The following is an 18877-nucleotide window of genomic DNA, read 5'->3' on the forward strand; positions in this document are numbered from 1 at the left end:
CTTTCCAGTGGACATTCATGTCTGGCATGCTCTCCCTAGTCTAGGCTCCAGACAGATATGCACAATACATTTGGAAAGCCCCAGGGCACAGTGGCCAGGGTCCACATTGGCAGAGTCATAATGTCCATTGGCACCAAGTTGCAGAACAAGGAGCAGGTGACTGAGGCCCTATGCAGGCCAAGTTCAACTTCCCTGGCTGCCAGAAATCCACATTTCCAAGAAGTGCGGTTTTACTAAGTTTAACGTGGATGAATTTGAAAACTTGGGGGCAGAAAAGTAGCTTATGCCGGATGGAGAGCTGTAGGGTCAAATACATCCCCAGTTGTGCCCTGCATTCATAAAAGCCTTGATGCCATCCCCTGCTTACTCCCACCCACCAATAAATACTACTTTCCTGTCTAAAATAAAATGAAAGTCTACTTTTTCTTACATTAAAGCTGTATGGGAGGAAGACTTTGAAGTTTTTATTTTAATACTGAATTTCCATTTGGTAGGTGGAAAGAAAAAAAAGAGGGAGGTTGCCAACTATTTAAGCCTCACCTACTTGGAAAGGTTAACTCATAAACACTGTAATGAACCAGGATTTGAGGCCAACCATCCAAGGTGCCAATATGGCATCCTGTGACGGGAGAAGAGGATAGAGGAGTAAAAGAGGCAGGGATCATATGAGAACACCTAGCAATCTAGTCACCTAGTCACCTTCATTTTCTCAAACCTGCTGTTTCCAAGAAGCAGGAAGTCAGTGAGAAAAAAATATACTTCCCTCATTCGGGTCCATACTGGGACCCCCAGTTAAGGCAATGACATGGTGTGGGATACGGGGTTCTGGTATTACATGTGGTGGTTCCTTAGCTCCGAATGTTCTTGGGCAGCAAAGTGTCTTCCCCAGAAGCAGGGCTTTAAGTTGGAGAACATTGAAAATAGCACTAAGCACTATTAGTATACTGTTTTAAGTTGTTTTGAATTCATCTTGTAACTGGAAATTCACAATGCAGCTCTTGGTATTTCTCAGCTAATTTATGTTGAGACAAAAAGGGGTTTCAAGGCCAAGGAGCAGAGCACCTTGGAATTTTCCAGGGATCCCAGCCCAGTACGGCAAGTTATCTCAAAGGCTGTCCAATTTGAAGGTGGATAACTGGTGACTTTAACTAAGGAGACAAAACCAGAATAACATGAAGTGGTGCCAGAGAACACATAAAGTGTTCTGGGGCACTTGGCTCTCCTAGTTTCATATTAAAATTATTTTGATTATTATAAACAACTTTGCAGAAAATTTACCCATAGCCTCTGCAACAAAATTAGATTTATCTCTATGAATATTTACAACTTTGTCCATATGTATACATATCTTTACTAACTTTTATTCACTCTTATATGATGGGGTTTTATTTTGGATGTGGCATTATTTTATATTTTTCTTTGACTTTTTCTGTATAGTTCTGCTCTAATATTTTATTTAACATGTTAAAGGATGACATAATATCATAACCAGTTGATAAAACAAATTATTTTTCTCAAAGGTGAATCAAACTTCTTACTCCTTATTGTCAGACTCTCTGACCATAAAAACTCCAAAGTAAACCGCCCCCCCCAAAAACCGGTTTCTAGTATAGCTTTTGGAAAAGCTTGTTGTTTGTTTCTATTTATACCCAATGAAATACTTTATAAGAACATATTGTCAACTCACTCTTAGGTAATAAACCATAAAAATTTGATAGTGGCACATCTGAAAATGAAAAATAATAGGAACAATGCAAATAATTAAAGGGAAAATTAAAGATAATTTATTTGTTTATAATGCAGTGGATTTTGCTGAAGTCTGATATAACCACGCTAAAAGCAAAACGGCCCAATTGCTCTGCGTTCTGGAATCTCATTCATTCATTCACTCATTCAACTGATATTTACACACCTACTATACGCTAGAGTTTCTTTTAAGTGTGGGAGCCATAGCAGTAAAAATACCCCTTCTCTCACATATCACTGAGGTAGCATGCAATATATAAATGAATACATAACAAAACGTCAGATAGTAAAAACTATTTGAAGAAAAGCCAAGAAGGGAAGAGGCCTGGAAAGTGATGAGATTGGGAGAAATGAGGACGGTGGTTTGGGGAGTTTTTGGATGAGGGAGGAATTGAAGGGAACAATTGAATTCCACGTGTTTCTGTGGAAGGAGGTGTTGTATACCCGTGGAGGAAGAGCAGTACTCTTTCACGTCTCTTCATTGTTTTTTATTTACTCATCCAAACAATATTTGATTTTGTGAAGGTACTATTTTGATAACTGTGGGAGATAGGAGAGAACCACAGAGGTGTGGTATCTGCCTCACAGAGTTAATGGGAAGACAAGACATCACAAGTGCACTAATGTTTTGAGAGAGGAAGCACAGGGGGTGCTTTTTATTCCTTGGAGGTCAGAGAAGGCTTTCCCGAGGAAGTGACCTTCAAACTGGAGCAGCAGGTGTGAGCCAGCTTAGCATGAACAGAGGCACTGAGAGTGAGGGAAATTTACAAGCAGAGAAGTCGGTGTACAACCTTGTTTTGCTGATAACTTTCAACTTTTGTCTCCTATCCAATCTCTCAAAGTCTAAGAAATAACATCATTTGGCCATATTTCCTTGCCTCTCTCTGGCAGATGTACAAATGCACAAAGAAACGATTTGGCAGCAGATAAAGAAAAAGACTCAGCATGGGGGCAAAAATAATAATACAACTGAAACTAAATGACTCTATTGATATTCAAGATTTGAATATCTTTATTTACAGTATGTTTTATTGTCAATCAATCCTTTTGATAGCTGGAGTGCCCTTTGAAACATAGGATTGGGGTAATAAATTTTCCAAAGACCACTTATCAAGCTATAATCATTTCCTGTTTTGTTTTAATTGGACTGTATATAAATTTTCTTGTATCTTTAACATAAGATTTATGACAGAGAGAGAAATAGTCACAGGAGGGGAAAAAAAAAAACCCCAAAACCTGACAAGAAAATATATGTGGTGCTCATTGTCTATACCAACAGATTCTTTGAACCCCATGGGGTAATGATGTAGGGTAGGGAAGCTGTGGGCCCATTCCATAAACCTATACTCTACAAAAACTATTAATAATAGAAGAAATTGGAGACAATGTGATGGTTTTGCCTGTTGGTGTATGGTGACTCCATACAATGAAACAGCCTGTAGCCATTAGGGGTCATGTTGTAGAATAAGGCTTAATGACATGGCTGAATGTTCACAATAGATTCCTTTTATTTTTTAATGGCTTGTGGGATCTTAGTTCCCTGACCAGGGATGGAACCAGCGCCCCCTACATTGGAAGTGCGAGTCTTAACCACTGGACCGCCAGGGAAGTCCCACAACAGGTTAATTTTAAAAAGAAGGATACCAAACAAAATTTCAGTGTGATAAAAGTTAGATTATAATATAACATAGTTATAAAGAAAACTCGACAAGGAAAATACATCAATATTTTAATGGGGGTTATATATGCTTAGTGAGATTATACATTTTTTTCTTCTTTATGTTTATTAATTTTTTTGTCACAAAAACGTATTAGTTTTATAATCAGGGGGAGAAAAGCAATGGATATTCTTTTTCTTTGCTCTTGTTCCTTTCTTTGTTTTTTAATTGTAAAGGGTTCAGGATGGGGAACACATGTATACCTGTGGCGGATTAATTTTGATATTTGGCAATCTAATACAGTTATGTAAAGTTTAAAAATAAAATAAAATTTAAAAAAAATAAAAAAATAAAAAAAAAAAAAGAGAAAGGAAAGATTTGAGTAGCAATCATTCATTTAATGCACACACATCTGTATACAAAATAAAAGTTTTCCTTAGGCAGGTTTAGAATCAGTAGCTTTCCTATGAATGGAGTAAAGGACCCAGAGTTACTGCAGAGAATCCAAATAGGCTTTGTTGCCTGGGATAGTGCTTGGTGATTATTTTTTTTCCCACATTTTTTTAATTGAAGTATAGTTGATTTACAATGCTGTGCCAATCTCCACTGTATAGCAAAGTGATTCACTTATATACATACATACATTCTAAGGAGATTACTGACTTTTAAAGAAACAAAAAGAGAGGGTGAGCCAAAAAAATGACAGCTTTATAAGCAATAATGCTTTAAAAAGAGTATTTTTTCTATTACAAATGACAGGTTTAAATAATACCCCCAGAAGTATCACTTACGACTCACTGTCCTAACTTCTGACCTTTTAACTGGAATATGTACGGTGCATTATTTATTTATTTGCTGTTGGCTGCGCTGAGTCTTGTTGCTTGTGTGCGGGCTCTCTGTAGTTTCCAGCAATCAGGGGCCACTGTCTAGTTGCGGTGCATGGGTTTCTCATCGCCGAGGCTGCTCTTGTTGTGGAACACAGGCTCTAGGCACTTGGGCTTCAGTGATTTCGGCACACAGACTCAGATGTAACCCGTGGGCTCTAAAATGTAGGCTCAGTAGTTGTGGTGCATGGGCTTAGTTGCTCCTCAGCCTGTGGAAGCTTCCCAGGCCAGGGATCGAACCCATGTCGCTTGCATTGGCAGACAGATTCTAATCCACTATGCCACCAGGGAAATCCTGATGTATTCTTAATAGTGTGTTCTTGGCTTGTTTGCTGGTTGTCCCATTTCTTTTGCCCATGATGTGTGTGGGTGTGTGGGGGGGTCTATAGGTGTGCACATACATTTATATAATCAGCCTTTATTTTTATGGTCTCTGAATTTTGTGTAAAGCTTAGAAAGGCCTTTCAAGTTTAAAAATTATACTCACATTTTCTTCTAATGTTTTTTAATAGATTGCACTTCTTACATTCAAATCCTAAATAATGGTTGGTTATATTTTGTTGTAAAGATTAGGGTAGAGAACAAGCTTTATGTGTTTCAACATGGCTAGCTAGTTGTTTTAATAGCATTTATTGAAAAATCCATCTTTTTTCCCTGATAATTTAAAAGTCACCTTTAAATTATACTCAGTTTTCACATCCATTGGGTCTATTTCTGGATGCCTTTTCATTCACTTATTGGTTTGTTTCTAAACCAATTAGAAACCAGGTTACTCTAATTGGCACACTTTGCAGTGTGCTTTGATAATGTGTTAAGTCAAATTCCTCCCAATCTATCCCCTCTTTTCTTTCTCAAAAGCATATTGTAATCTAATTTAAGTTAATGTACTACTTAAAAGGCTTGACTTAACACTTCACTTTGCTTTACTAACTAGAAACTTTCTTTTTCTTTTTTTTAATTTGAAGCATGAATTTTAGTGATGCTCACTTTAGCAAAGCAGGGCGAAACCTATGCCAGTTTTATAAAGACAGTGTCTATTTGTTCTTCAGGGCTTCTGTTGGAGAAGCAATGTGGTTACTGGTGCTTTAGCTCCCTCTAGCAAACACCCCTCAGCTAAATGGAAAAGCCCCTTGACATCTGATCACCAACATCTCTGAAATCTTGGCCATGTCTGCAAACAAGATCTAATCTAAAGCCTAATTACACAGTCTAGGACACATTCCAAATAAGGTATTACTGCTTTCCCATTCTGAGCTGCTAGGGCTATCTTATTCAAAAAAGAGTCAAGGAACGTCATTAAAGAAAATTAGCTGAAATTATTATAAACACTGCTTAACTCATCAATGCCTGATTGTTTCAAGTTCCCATTTTTGAACACCCAGATATGTCCACCTTGGTTTAAAAAAATCAAAGTGCACCTACACGTATCATCATAAACCACTCTCAACTGGATCAGCTGCTGTGATAGATGATTCTTTTCCTAATTTCCCCTTAAATGCCAAATGTCTTCAAAAAGTGATCTGTACTCACTGGTGACATGTTGTCTTCACTGATTTTTTCTATGCTCGATTTTCCCAATATCCTACAATGATCTGGCTCTAGAAGCAGTTTCAGGAAAACAGCTTTTTTTACAGTCAAATTTCTTTGTTGTTGTAACAAAACCTTTTGCTCAAGTATAAGTTCCCCTTATCTTGTTTCTACACCTGTTGAGATTTTTTTCCAGTTTTTCAAATCCAGCTTTTCACTTTCTTGCTTCTCCTTCTTTTTCTCTTGTTACTCTGTATTTTCTCCTGTTCTGATTCTACTCTCACTTCAGTAGGCATCTTTGGGGACTGTTGCTCAGCCCATGCCCCACTTTGACAATCTCTCCTATTTCTTTCTCTCTCTCTCTCAGGGGTTGAGAGCATCCATGAAGGACCATGTACAAATGGGGTGGAGTAAAGAGCTACAGAAAAAGAGAATCATCAGGCAGATAGAGAAAAAGACCAGTCCAGGGGCCACATGACCCCAGAGGAGAAAATGGGAACTGCTTCATGCCTAACTGCTACATCCTAGTTCTAATCCTCTATAAGGATATGCTGTGCTTCCTACTCTAGAATTCTATGAGCTACCATTTTCTCCTCCAGAGAAATCCCCCTCTTTGGACTCAGTTAGTTGAGAGGCTTCTGTTTCTTGCATTCCCTAAGTCTGAGATGACATCCCCATCTCTAAGGCATACTCCTGTGCATTCTCCTTTCTTCTACATGAAACCCTAATCATTTGGAAATTAAAAAAAAAAAAATGCTCACCGCCTTTGAATTGATGACTCTTGAACTTATGTCTCTAAAGTATGAAGTTTCTTTGTTTTCCAAAGGAATCATCAAAAGGAAGAGGTAATTTACTGAAGTACTTAAGAGTGTGAGCTCTGGGGTCAGACTGTCTAAATAGCCTGATATCTTCAGTTTCCCCATCTGTAAAATGGGAATAATAGAAGTAACTGCCTTATAGGAATTCGTGAAAATTGAGGTAATGCAATAAGGCTCTTAGAAGAGTATTGGACTCACTGCAAACCTGCAGTAAATATTGTTGTCATGCTACCATTTATAGCAACACATTTCTGCTGGGCTTTCCACAAGAATTTTAACATGTCCATCTCAGGATTTCTCAACTTCTTTCCAAAGATAGCAGACTGCATAACCTCCTGGTCCTGTCATTAGCTTCTCCATTCAATCCAACAGTCCTGGAATTTGACCTCAGGTCTATTTGACTTCAGAGTCTGTGCATATTCCATTAAATCAGTCATTCCCAAATTTGACTACATCTCCAATCCCAAAGATATTTAACAGAATCTTCTAGATTGGGGCTTGAGATTTTGTATTAAAAAAAACAACTTCAGTTAATTCTAGTGGATCTGATCATTGAATCAGAGTTTGGGGGATTACTTTGGATTGTGCTACTTTGTTTTCACTATCTATAAAATGGATGCAGTAAATATCTATTTCATAGAATTTTAATTTAATACACATTGACTCTTTACTGCATTCCAGGCATTGAGCCAGGGACTTTCTGTCCATTATCTCACTTATCTCTCACAACAATCTTGTGAAGTAGATATGGGGCTTCCCTGCTGGTTTAGATGATAAAGAATACCTGCTATGTGGGAGACCTGGGTTTAATCCCTGGGTTGGGAAGATCCACTGGAGAAGGGAATGGCTACCCATTCCAGTATTATTAGGGAGAATTCCATGGACAGAGGAGCCTGGTGGGCTGTAGTCCATGGGATCACAAAGAGTCAGACACAACTGAGTGACTAATATTTCTACTATCCCTATATGGGATACAAAAGAGGTTTAAGTTACTGGATAGAAGTTGTCTACCTAGCAAGTGTGGAGAGCCAGCATATTAATTGCTGGGGCCAATGTGATGTGAAGATTATATTAAATAATGTGCGGATCCAGTTCTTACTTGGACACTTTCTGTGACAAGAAACTCAACTTATTGGGGCAGAAGAGGCTCTAGTTGTTAGAAAATTGAGTCATTCTAGAATTTCTACCCATAGGTCCCCCTTTGACCTTGTGGGGTTCTTAAAATTAAGTCCAATTTCTCTTCCATTTGACAGCTCTTCAAATGTGTGAAGACAGTTATCTTGTATCCCTGGGGCAAAAGCTTCTTCTTCCTTTAATCCTTCCTCCTATGACAGAGTTCCCAGCCTTGTTACATCCTGGTCCCTCTCCTGGGCATGAAGAGGGTTTTTCTTTGCCAGGCCTTCGTTGGAGATGATACTCCACATGTATAATGACCACCCCTGGGCAGCACTGTAACCCCATCTTGCTTTAAATGTCAGGCTTCTATAGATCCACCTACTGTATGACCTTGGGTCAGCTGGTTAAACTCTGAGTTTCAGTTTCCTCATTAGTAAAGTGGGATTGTCCGGATTAAGAGGGAGGATACAGGGAAAGCGTTTAGCATACAGTAGATGCGGCACAAATGTCTATACCTCCGCTCTTCCTTCAGGCAGACAGGGGCTCATTAATCAGCATCTTTAGGTAATGGTTTCTTAACAAGTTTCTTATCCAACTAATTACATTAGAATCTAGATTTATAGTTCCTCATCTTGTCCACAATATCTTGTTAAGTACGTTGCTAAAATCCCACTTACATAGTGTGGTCACCTCATGAAATCAGGGCAGAGACAAAGTAAACAGCAATCAAATTCCACCTGCAGGTAAACTTCAGAAAAGTAGTAAGCTAGTGATGAAGTTGGTTAACCTTGCAAATGGTCACCATTCAGGCCACAAGCATGTACTGGACAACCACTATGTACCTGGTAGTGAACTGAGGACAGGCTACCGTTTTACAATATTTAAAATGCAGTTTCTGTGTTCAATGAACAAGGCTAGAAATCTAGTGTCTTGGAGAGTAGTCTGGGTCACAAGATTGAGCTAAGTGATTTAAATCAATTTGTTCCCATATCTAGTCAACAAACATGCTAGGAATCAGGCACTGCGCCCATCCCTCCATCTCACTCCCAGCTAGGTGCTAAAGGTGAGGGGGTGAGCATAACAACAAAAAAGACGAGGTCCTTTCATTTAGGGAGTTTAACATCTAAAAGGGTAGGGAGCTCTTTGTGTTAAAGGCCCTCTGTTAAGTGCTTGAGATGCAAAAATAAGATTCTTCCTCCTTTCAGTACTCAAGTTGTATCTTGTTATGAAACGTTTATTTTCTGCAACTATTTGTTTCCTTCCGTCTCACTCCTTGGACAGCTTTTCTACGGTAGAAGTTGTCTGCCACACAGTAGCGCGGCCACTGAAAGGAAAAGCACTGGAATCGCTCCAGGCTCGAGTTCTCTTTTGAACATGAAAGACAGCTCCAATCGGATGCTCGGAGGTCAGGACGAACGAAAAGAACGTAAGAACACTTGAATTGAAAAACCTTCTAGAAATACCAAGTATTTCTTCTCTCGTTTGGACTTTGGCAAACCAGGATGTTTTGGGAAGGATCTGGCACTCTGTGTTCCTAAAACTGGTTTCCTAGATGGAGTTGGAGGTAGGGGAACGAGGAAATGTTGCTTTAGTCAGGATGCCCCGAGTGAAAAAAGGGCAAGGAGGAGGAGTGAGAGCCGTGACCCAGAAGCAAGTCAGGAACCTAGAGAAGGACATCTCAAGCGACTGCAAAGAGTGCGGCGTCTGGACCCGCAGTGGCCAAGGCTAACGGGAGACCAGGGGAAAGAGAGAGGACAGGCGAGAGGAAATCCAGGGAAAACGCGTCGATTGGTCCTCTCCTTGGGGCGTGTGCTTCTGTGCGCCAAGCGATTGGTGGCGGGAAAGTAGCAGGTAAACCGGCCCTCGCCGCCTCGCCATTGGTCAGCGGCCTCTCTTGCTGCCACACAACTGGCTATCAGGCCGCCGAGCCGCGCGCGGATTGGCCGGGGGCGGCCGCCGAGACTGGCTCTCTTCGGGCTCTAGGATTGGCTGGAGGGAAGAGGCAGGTATCCGGGCTCCGCGACTCCTCCATTGGTGGGCGGGGAAGGGGGGTTGGGCACAGCGATTGGTGGGCGGGGGGCCGGGCCTGGGCCGGCGGGGAGCGGATTGGTCGGAAAGTAGGTTAGTGGTGCGACATTTAGGGAAGGCAGAAAGTAGGTCAGGGACGGAGGTGCCTGTTTACCCGCGCCGGACTCACCGCCGCCGCCGCCGCGGGATCCGAGTGGGGGCGCGGGCGCGGGCGCTCCCGGCGAGCCACGGTGAGTGTCGGGCTGGCCGCAGCCAGCGGTGCGGCCGCGGGCACCCCGTCGGGGCCGTTAGCACCCTGGCAGGCTCAAAGCCCCCGCCGCCGCCCGGGGCGCAGCCCGGCCGCCGGGGAGCCCTGCCCGACGTGCCCGCTGCCGGCCTTAAAGGGCCCGTGCCCGCTCCCTGCCCCCACCCGGGCCGCGGGGAGGCTGCGCCCCTTAAAGGCGCCGCACTCGTCCGCCCCCATCCTCCCTCGCGGGGGCTGGCGCTGCGGACTAGAACGGACAGAGGTGCCGCAGGCACCCTTAAAGGGACCGGGAAAGAGTCCGCGGAAATACCCATCTCCCCTCCGCGGGCATAGCTACCTGAAGTCGGGGTGGGGGGGCGGTGGTGGTGGTGGTGGCAAGAGCAGCCAGCTGCCTCTTAAAGGGACAGCTCCACCCTTTGGGATCAGTGATCCGGCTAAGGGCTAGTCCTAGGATGTATCCCCGGAAGGTTCAGGGACCCCCGAGGGGACCATCCTTGACGGCTGCACTCCAAGGGCGTTGGGTTAGAGATGCGGCTTCTGCCCTTCCTCCCTCTCCCCTCTACTTTCCTTTCGGGAGCCTGCAGGGCTGGGTGGGGGCGGGGAGGGCGTCTCCGCCGGGCTTGGGGAGTCCGAGCCACCCCCTACCCCTTTGGCCTTTCGCGGGTGCTGGGGCTGCACCTGGGTATTCCCGGCCCGGGGATGCGGCCGACCCCAGCATGCTAACTTCGGTCCGGCCTGCGCCGTCTGGGTCCTGGGCAGCCCGGGGAGGATCCCCGTGGGTCTGCGAGCAGGGGCTCCACTACAGGGGGAATGTCACCCGGCGCCCAGGTGTGGGCCCGCCGGCCGCCCTGGAGTCCTGGAGACCCGCGGAGGGCGCAGCGAGGCTGGCTTTAGCACCGGATTTGACAGATGTCAAAGAAAAGCTTCCCGCTCGAGATTGTCGGGCGTTGAAAGCCTAGAGAGCTCTCGTTTGCTCGGAGGAATAAGTGGAAGAATAGAAATTAATGCCGATCTTGTGGGGCTCGAGTCAGTCACCCCGAGGGGTCGTGAGACCCGGCTGCAGAGCCGAGGGCAGACGCGGGGAAAGGGAAGGCTCTACTGGCCATAGGCGTCTGTTGTCAAGTTGGTGCTGGCCGGTGGAGTACCAGGCTGTGCCCCTCACCTCACGTTTCTCAATCCCCTGTTCCCTCCCCTGCTTTGGCCCCTTCCGATCACCTAGCTCTGTTTTGTCTCTTTTCGCGATTGTGGTCTCCTCTCCCTGCTTGCATAGCTACTCCTCGGCAAGGAATTATTAGCCAAGTTTTATCACTTAGCTTCCAGAAACAAGATTCAAAGAAGCATTTCTTGACTGTACGTGTATTTCCAGGATCTTCGTTTTATTAAAAAAAAAAAAAATCCATAAAAGCTGCCCATTAGCTGCATCTAGTTTCCTACAACGCTTGCTTGTCATTTGTCCTTGTGATATCCGCCGCTGTTCCCTCTTTTAATCTATTTTTATGTGACAACTATTATTTTAATTCTTCTTGTCCCATTGATATCAGGATCTGTCGATTTGGGTTGGTAGAGTTTTTAATTAATGTGCTGGTTGAATCATGAGCTTAAAATAATCTTTGCTGCTCCAGAGCAGTTTTGAATAATCTCATGCTCTCCGTGCTTGCAAGACTTAAAAAAAGAAAAAAAAAATCACTGCCGTTAATTTCGATTTCCATATCAATGAAACTCCAAAATGTTTTCTTAATACAAAGTTCAGTCTTTCACTCCATGATCTATTACTGAGTTCACTTTATTGCTAAACACTTTGTTGAACATACCTGGAAGGCTTTAAAATTTCCCGGGCAGGATTTGAAATTGCCTGTATATCTAAAGCTGAATCTGTAGACGTATTTTTTTGTTTTGATTGTAGATGTAGCTGGTGAATAATATAAATAGGTTAAAACTATAGTTAAATGTATACCATATTCCAACCCCTAAGGTTTAGAAAGAGGGAGAGAGAAAAGAGCAGGGGTGGTGGAAGTGTGCTAGCCTGAGAGTTAGAATCGCCTGGTTCCAGCCCAGACTTGGGTTTTCATGGCTGTGCCACTTGGGGCAAGTCACAGAACTCTTCTGGGTTCTACTTGCCTCAGATGGAAAGTAAGGCAGGAGAACGAGGTGATCTCAACAGTTCCTTCTGCTCTAAAGTTCTGTGCCTCTCTAAATATTTAATATGGCTGAATTCGGGTTGGTATTTACCTGCTGGAACCTCCAGAATATCTGAGCTGACGTCCTATTTTCATAGGAAACTTAAACAGATCAACAGATGGTGTTTTAAAGAATCCATTTCAAATGATTTATAAAATGATGACTATTCAGGAGTTTGTCAGCTATTTGCAGAAGAGGTTTGCCTACCAAAGAGAGGAAAAGGAAGTGGCCCTACTTTCAGATTTATCACTTCATACCAATGATCTATGTGCCATTTATATATACTAAACAAGGGACAGGCACTGTAGAAAGACTCGTTAACAAAATGCATATGAATATGTAAAAGCTAAATATTCAGTATCTCTCTTTGGTATAAGGGCTGCCTTCCTTTTGTGGGCTTTCTTCTATTTGTGATTCTATCGTTGACTCTCATGGTGGTTGGAGAAAGTCAAATATTAAAGGAACATTTTCTGTCCCAAATGATATTACAATCACAGGCAGTGATTTGAATTAACATCATGGTAGCAAATGAAGGGAAGTAATTGTTTACTTCCGTTTTAAACCTTGAGGTTTAATCGAAAGCCTGGAAATGCAGGCATGTCACCCTTCTCCACAGTCTTTTCTCTCCTCATTGCCGCTTCATCATAACACTCAGATTTACTCCTAACATCCACCCTGGCTTTCCTCCTCCTCTCTCTAAACAAGACCTGCTCTGACTTAAGCTCCCTCAGCTTCTCTTCCTTTCTGCTCAAAATGTCGTGTCTCTTTCCCTCATCTTTCCTCCTCACCTCTTAGTTTGGAAAAAGCAAGTGAATTTCTTTCCTGTTCCCTCTTGGAGCCTCTGGGCAGGAGCCTGGTCTCTGGTAGCAGGATCTAGGACTTGGGTTGGGTGGTGTGTCCTTGGACAAGTGCTGGACTCCTCTGACCGCAGGCTCCGCCTAGGTGGTGTAGTGAAGGTGCCTGCCCGTTGGGGTCCCTAGATCAGGGGAGATGATAACGTGTAAGATGCCAGGGACACAGGAAGCCCTCCCTCAGTGCCTGCTGCACTCCCTTCCCAGCACTGCCAGGGTGCTGTCACTAGAATTTCCTTCGTGCTTCTTTCTCTCAGCCTCCTCACCAACCCCAGAAAAGCCCTTGTCTTGACTGATGAGGGAAGGATGGAAGAGGAAGAAACAGGCCTACTGTGGGCCGCTGTGCAGCAGGCAGCTTTCACGTGTGTGCATTTGTGCTCCTGGGTCCCTCTGTCTCTCTCTCCCCTCCCTGCCCAGCAGCCGCTCCCAGGGTTGTGAACATTGACCCCCTCAACTGTCTCATCTGCTCCATCCTCAGTTCCTGCCCTCTGGCTTCTTTCTCTACTATCCTTCTTATTTATTCTCAAATATCTCCAAAAACTTTTAAGTCTGGAATTCCAGGCGCCCATTCTTAGTCCTCAGTTGTTGATCTTAGCCCTTTTGCAGCTTTTACCCACATGTCTTTTCTTCCTTCCTGAAATCCCCTTCTCAGCCTCTGGGTTTTCTTCCTATACACCCTAAAAGTAGGTGTCTGTCCAGGTCTCTGCTCTTCACACTGTCTTTGTTGGCTTGGGTCCCGTTTCTTGTCCTGATGTGTCTCTCCTGCTTCAGCTGCTAGCAGGTCCATCGTGGATATTAACTGCAGCCTGTTGCCAGCATCGGTGGCCTTGGTGTAACAGGTTGCAAACAACTTGCAAACATGGTCTCATTCATCCTCAGGATAGCTGTACCCCTTCACCATCAGGCTGTCCTGAAAGGGACTTTGGTTGGGTGGCTAAAAGTGCAGACTTTGGAGCCAGATTTTATATCCTTACTGGTTTTATGACTTGTGGTCAAGTTGCTTTGCTCTCTGTTTTGGTGTCCTCATCAGTAAGATGGGAATTGCTGTAGTCCTTGGGCTTCCCTGGTGGCTCAGCTGGTAGAGAGTCTGCCTGCAGTGCTGGAGACCCAGGTCCAATCCCTGGGTCAGGAAGATCCCCTGGAGAAGGAAATGGTCACCCACTCCAGTATTCCTGCTTGGAAAATCCCATGGACAGAGGAGCCTGGCAGTCCATGGGGTTGCAGAGTCGGACACGACTGAGACTTCACTTTCACTTTCTAGTCCTTACCTCAGAGTGCAGTATGGATTCAATGAGTTAAAGAATGAAAAATACATAAAGCGCTTAGTGAATCATAGTGAGCATTCATGGATATTAGCTATCAGTTTTGCTGCTCCTTCTTCCCTTTCCATACCCAGCCCGCCTGGCCGTGAGCACGGGACTATCCACTCCCTGGACCAGCCTTCGTCCTGTTCTATGCCTCAACCTTCCCTCATCCAAATCCTACTCTTTTTTAAGCTCTAGCTCAGATGCTTAGTCCTCCTGGAGCTATGCTTCATTTTGTTTTTCCTCCTCTCTTGCTGGGCAGCAGTGTCTCCCCAGCCCTTGACCTAGCTAGCACTAATTATTTTAGGTACTGCTGCATCCCATATCGTGTTGGGCTGCCTCTGGGAATATCTTACCTGCAGGTTCCAGGCCAATCACTTTTGGGGCATTAATCTTGGTTTCTCCAAATTAGAGGCACAGGGAGCTTCAGGACATGTTTGTCCAATCCCAGTGAATGATCTTGAGGAGGAGGAGGCGATGGGGTGGGGTAGGCACTCAGGGACTACGCACAGGAGGGAAGGAGGTCCACCTGTGGAGAGGTGGGCTGTGAGATGAGGGAGTGAAACAGGGGCACGAGTGGACGTGGCCATGAGTAATTAAGTCCAAGTGGAAGGAAGGATTGAGTTGGGGACCTACAGTTGTGGAGATGAAATTGAATAAGCTTTAGTCATCTTTGCTTCAGGAGAACGTGCAGTGCTGGCATATGATGGGAAATGATTTTTACATTAGTACATGCTGTCCTTTTAAATAGGATAAACTCATGTTTAGCCAGCCTGGTTAAAGAAGGGGATGGATGGTATGTCTAATTTAATATTCTGGTTAATACTCTACCCATTAGATTTTGTACATATGCTAAGTAAAACATTTACAAGTGTTTATGTGTTCAACTGCTGTTTGAAATGTGTGACCTGGGCAAATTAGTTAGCTTCTTTGAGTCTGATTTACTTCATTTGCAAAATAGAAGTAATAATAATGATGATAACGGCAGCTAATATTTATTGAACATTCTCTGAGTGCCAGCAGATATGTTAGTCACCTTATGTTTATTAACTTGTTCAATCCTCGTAATAACCCCACGAGGTAGGTAGAGCGATTATCCTTATTTTACAAGTGAGGTGGTTTTGTGAACTGCCCAGCTGGGATGGGGCCGGGCTGGATTTGTGGCAGGGGGTGGGGGAGGGACAGTCTGCTCTCTAAACGCGGTGGTGGATGCCTGCTGGGACTTACCTTAGGATTTGATCAGTGTCAAGCCAAGCAGGCCCTCGGTGATTGGTAACCGGTCTTATTGTTGATGGGCTTTCTTAGTGGCTCAGATGGTAAAGAATCTGCTGGCAAGGTAGGAGACCTGGGTTTGATCCCTGGGTCGGGAAGATCCCCTAGAGGAGAGTATGGCAACCCACTCCAGTATTCTTGCCTGGGAAATCCCATGGACAGAAGAGCCCAGCAGGCTACAGTCTGTGGGACTGTAAAGAGTCAAACATGACAGAGCAACTAACACTTTCACTTTTCACTTTCACTTCTTGTTGACAAACACGGCGTGTGCCTCCTCTTAAACAGGACTGAAGTCCTCCGAGGTGGGGCACAAGGGGTGCACATTTGGATATTACCCGAGGGGCACTTACAGGGGCTTGTGGGCATGCTCCTTATGTTCTGTTGTGCATTTCTGTCTCCTGCTTCCCCCCCTGCCTCTCTGTGGCATTGCCCTGACATGGGCCTTACATGGTTCAGTCAGCCCCTCCTCAGGCAGCTTGTGAGAGATGAACAGAACTCATTACCCACTGCCCCCTGACGTGGCCATCACTGGGAGGAGAACTTTTGTAAAGTCTCTCACCTTCCCCTCCTCTTCCCAGCGCTTTACCCCAAAGACAGATGTCCACAGCCTTAATGTGTATATATATATAGATAGATTTCTTTAATGCCAGTTGTTCCCCGAATACATTTAGATAGTAAGGAAAATGTTGTTTTATGTCAAGAACCTGTTACATAAAAATGTGTTATATAATGTTCAAATATATACTGCACAGTGAAGTTAAATACTACTTTTTTCCCCAAAGAATAAAAAGACAGTAAACACAGGCTTACTGAAGGTAATTAATCTCAGATGTGAAAGGCATGGAAAGACATGCCCTGCCCTCAGAGTTATCATTTTGAACCTCTGTTCCCCTTCTTGAATGCTCCAAGTATAGACAGGACATTTGGGAACTTGACCCAAATCTGCCATGGAATGCTACTGGGAAATACTCTGGAAGTTGTCTGTTTTTTTTTTTTAACTGGGGGAGTGCTCCTTGCTCACTTGCATCTCTCTGATGTCTAAGCAGAGGGGAGGGGCTCTTTTTGTCCCCCTCCTGTTCAGACCATCAAGGTCATCCTCTAACCAATTTTCTGCTCTACCCTCTGCTTCCTTCAGTTCCTCCCACATGATGTATCCAACTTTGCCTCCCAAGAGCAGCCCTGCTGCCAGTGGCCCGTGGTAGACACCCCTGTGTCGGGTTCTCCAGGCTCTGCAGAGTCTGCCCGTGCTCCCCCTCACCAGCCCTGCCCCCCCACCTCCACCTCCACTCCTGCACCGAGCAGGTTGCCAGTTCAGTTCTGCTTGTCCCTGCCCAGGCCACCCTGTGCCCTACTCTCTCCTGCTGTCTGTCTTCTCTTGGATTCTCCCTTGACTAGAAAGGCCTCTCTTCTCTACCCCAGCTTGCCTTGACTCTCTCTCCTTTGTGAAGCCTCCTCTGATGACATTTGTCGCTTTTGCTCTTTCTTTCTTTTTTACTTTTGATTGCCAGCCATTCATTCGGAAGCATTAGTACTACATAATTAGCATATTGATCATATCAATTTCAATCAGGATGGCCAGTGCTCTCATTTTTTAGTTGTTTCATGAATAATTATCTTGTCCTTACTTCCCCACCCTGCATCTATACTCACTCATTCAGTAAAGTTTCTTGGATGCCTACCATGTGCATAGCAATGTTTCAGGCATAGAAGATAAAGCAGTGAACAAAACAGAATCCTAGGTGGAGGAGACAGATCGAAAATACCTAAGCCTGTTACCTCCTTGTAGTGATAGATGCTGGGTAAGCAACCACAGAGGGAAAAACAGCAGTGATGATGAAGAAGGTTGCTGTAGCTGGGTCCTTGGGTGAAGAGGTGACGTTAGAGCTCAGCTGAAGGAAGATATGGGTAAAGTATCTCAAGAAGAGGGAACAATCAGTACCAAGGCCCTGAGATTAGAAGCAGCTTGATTGTTTTGGAGGAAAGTACAGGCCAGTGAAACTGGATGATGAATTCCTTGAGGATAGATGTTTTGTCCTCCCTCTAATCCTCAGCCCAGGATTCCCTGGTGGTTCAGTGGTGAAGAATCCGCCTGCCAATGCAGGAGGCTCAGGTTTGATCCCTGCATTGGAAAGATCCCCTGGAGAAGAAAATGGCAGCCCGCTCCAGTATTTTTGCCTGGAGAATTCCATCGACAGAAGAGCCTGGTGGGCTGCAACCCATGGGGTAGCAAAGAGCTGGACACGACTTGTCAACTCAACAACCACCACAGCAGTCCTTAGCCCAGTGCTAAAAGGCCCTGTAAATACTTGCGTTCACAATGGGAGCATTTGCCCTTGGTTATACATTGTATCAATAGCAGTTGACTGTATTCTGTGCAGAGGCTTTTAATAAAACATTATATTGCATGCATGTAAACAAATTAAGGGTTTGATGAATTTTCTCATAAATATACTCTTAGCATTTATCACTGTTAACTGTTTTAATTACATCTAGTGCAGAGCTTCAGACTTCAGAACTCTGTTTTATATGCACAGCCATCTTAAAAACAGGTTTTGTTCCAAAAGTTCATTTATAAGGCAGTTGATGGAAACTTGGGATAAATTTTTCTGTGGAAAGAAGTGAACTAAATGGTGGTTTAGTTCCCAAGCAAGCCCATAAAAGCCTTTTAATGCTGATTCTATAATAACTGAAACCATACTATTTAGTGCTAAGGCATTATCAGCATTAATTAAGCCTTCCAAAGCCAGACCCCCATTTTTATAGCATTAAAGGTCATTTACTCTTAGCATTCATGTGACTCATTGAACTCAGTCACTTCTACAATTTTTCTAGTCTGAAAAGCTTTATAAAAGGGATTTTTTTGTTTTTTTACTTTTGTGCCTTTAGGATTTCATTTCTTGTGTTATAAATGAGACAGTGGTGTGAAAAATGGGAAACTGTGGGCTGGAAGTTGGGAGAGACCTGGGCTCCAGTCTCGACCCAACAACTGGCTTCCTGAGTGAAGTTGCTCTCAGTGAACTTTGATTTCTCAGGTCTTGGCTATAAAATTCTGTTTTCTCAATGTAACAGGAAAACATATATACACTGCATTGTTCACACCTGCCCTCCAATAGCGACCTCCAGTTTCTTATTGAAGAATCAGGTGGAATACAAAATAATGAGGAACTCAATACATTCCCATGCGTAGTGCTCAACAGTTAATGCCTTCAGTATGAACTTTGACTTTGATCTGCTCTCTCTCCTGACCAGTT

At 44.0% G+C, this 18877-nt stretch overlaps 1 protein-coding gene across 4 annotated transcripts in view; it reads left to right on the forward strand.

Moving 5' to 3' along the window:
* Positions 1-9857: 9857 nt before the first annotated feature.
* Positions 9858-18877, forward strand: part of ARNTL (aryl hydrocarbon receptor nuclear translocator like) — a 108448-nt gene continuing 99428 nt past the window's right edge. For 3 of the 4 annotated variants that reach the window (XM_025266664.3, XM_025266669.3, XM_025266668.3), the window contains exon 1: positions 9858-10007. The gene's annotated coding sequence lies outside the window, so the exon portion shown is untranslated. The remainder of the gene's footprint in view (positions 10008-18877) is intronic. The other variant, XM_025266666.3, reaches the window with a different exon arrangement.

Source organism: Bubalus bubalis, chromosome 16 (genome assembly GCF_019923935.1).
Source record: "Bubalus bubalis isolate 160015118507 breed Murrah chromosome 16, NDDB_SH_1, whole genome shotgun sequence".
Taxonomy (NCBI): domain Eukaryota; kingdom Metazoa; phylum Chordata; class Mammalia; order Artiodactyla; family Bovidae; genus Bubalus; species Bubalus bubalis.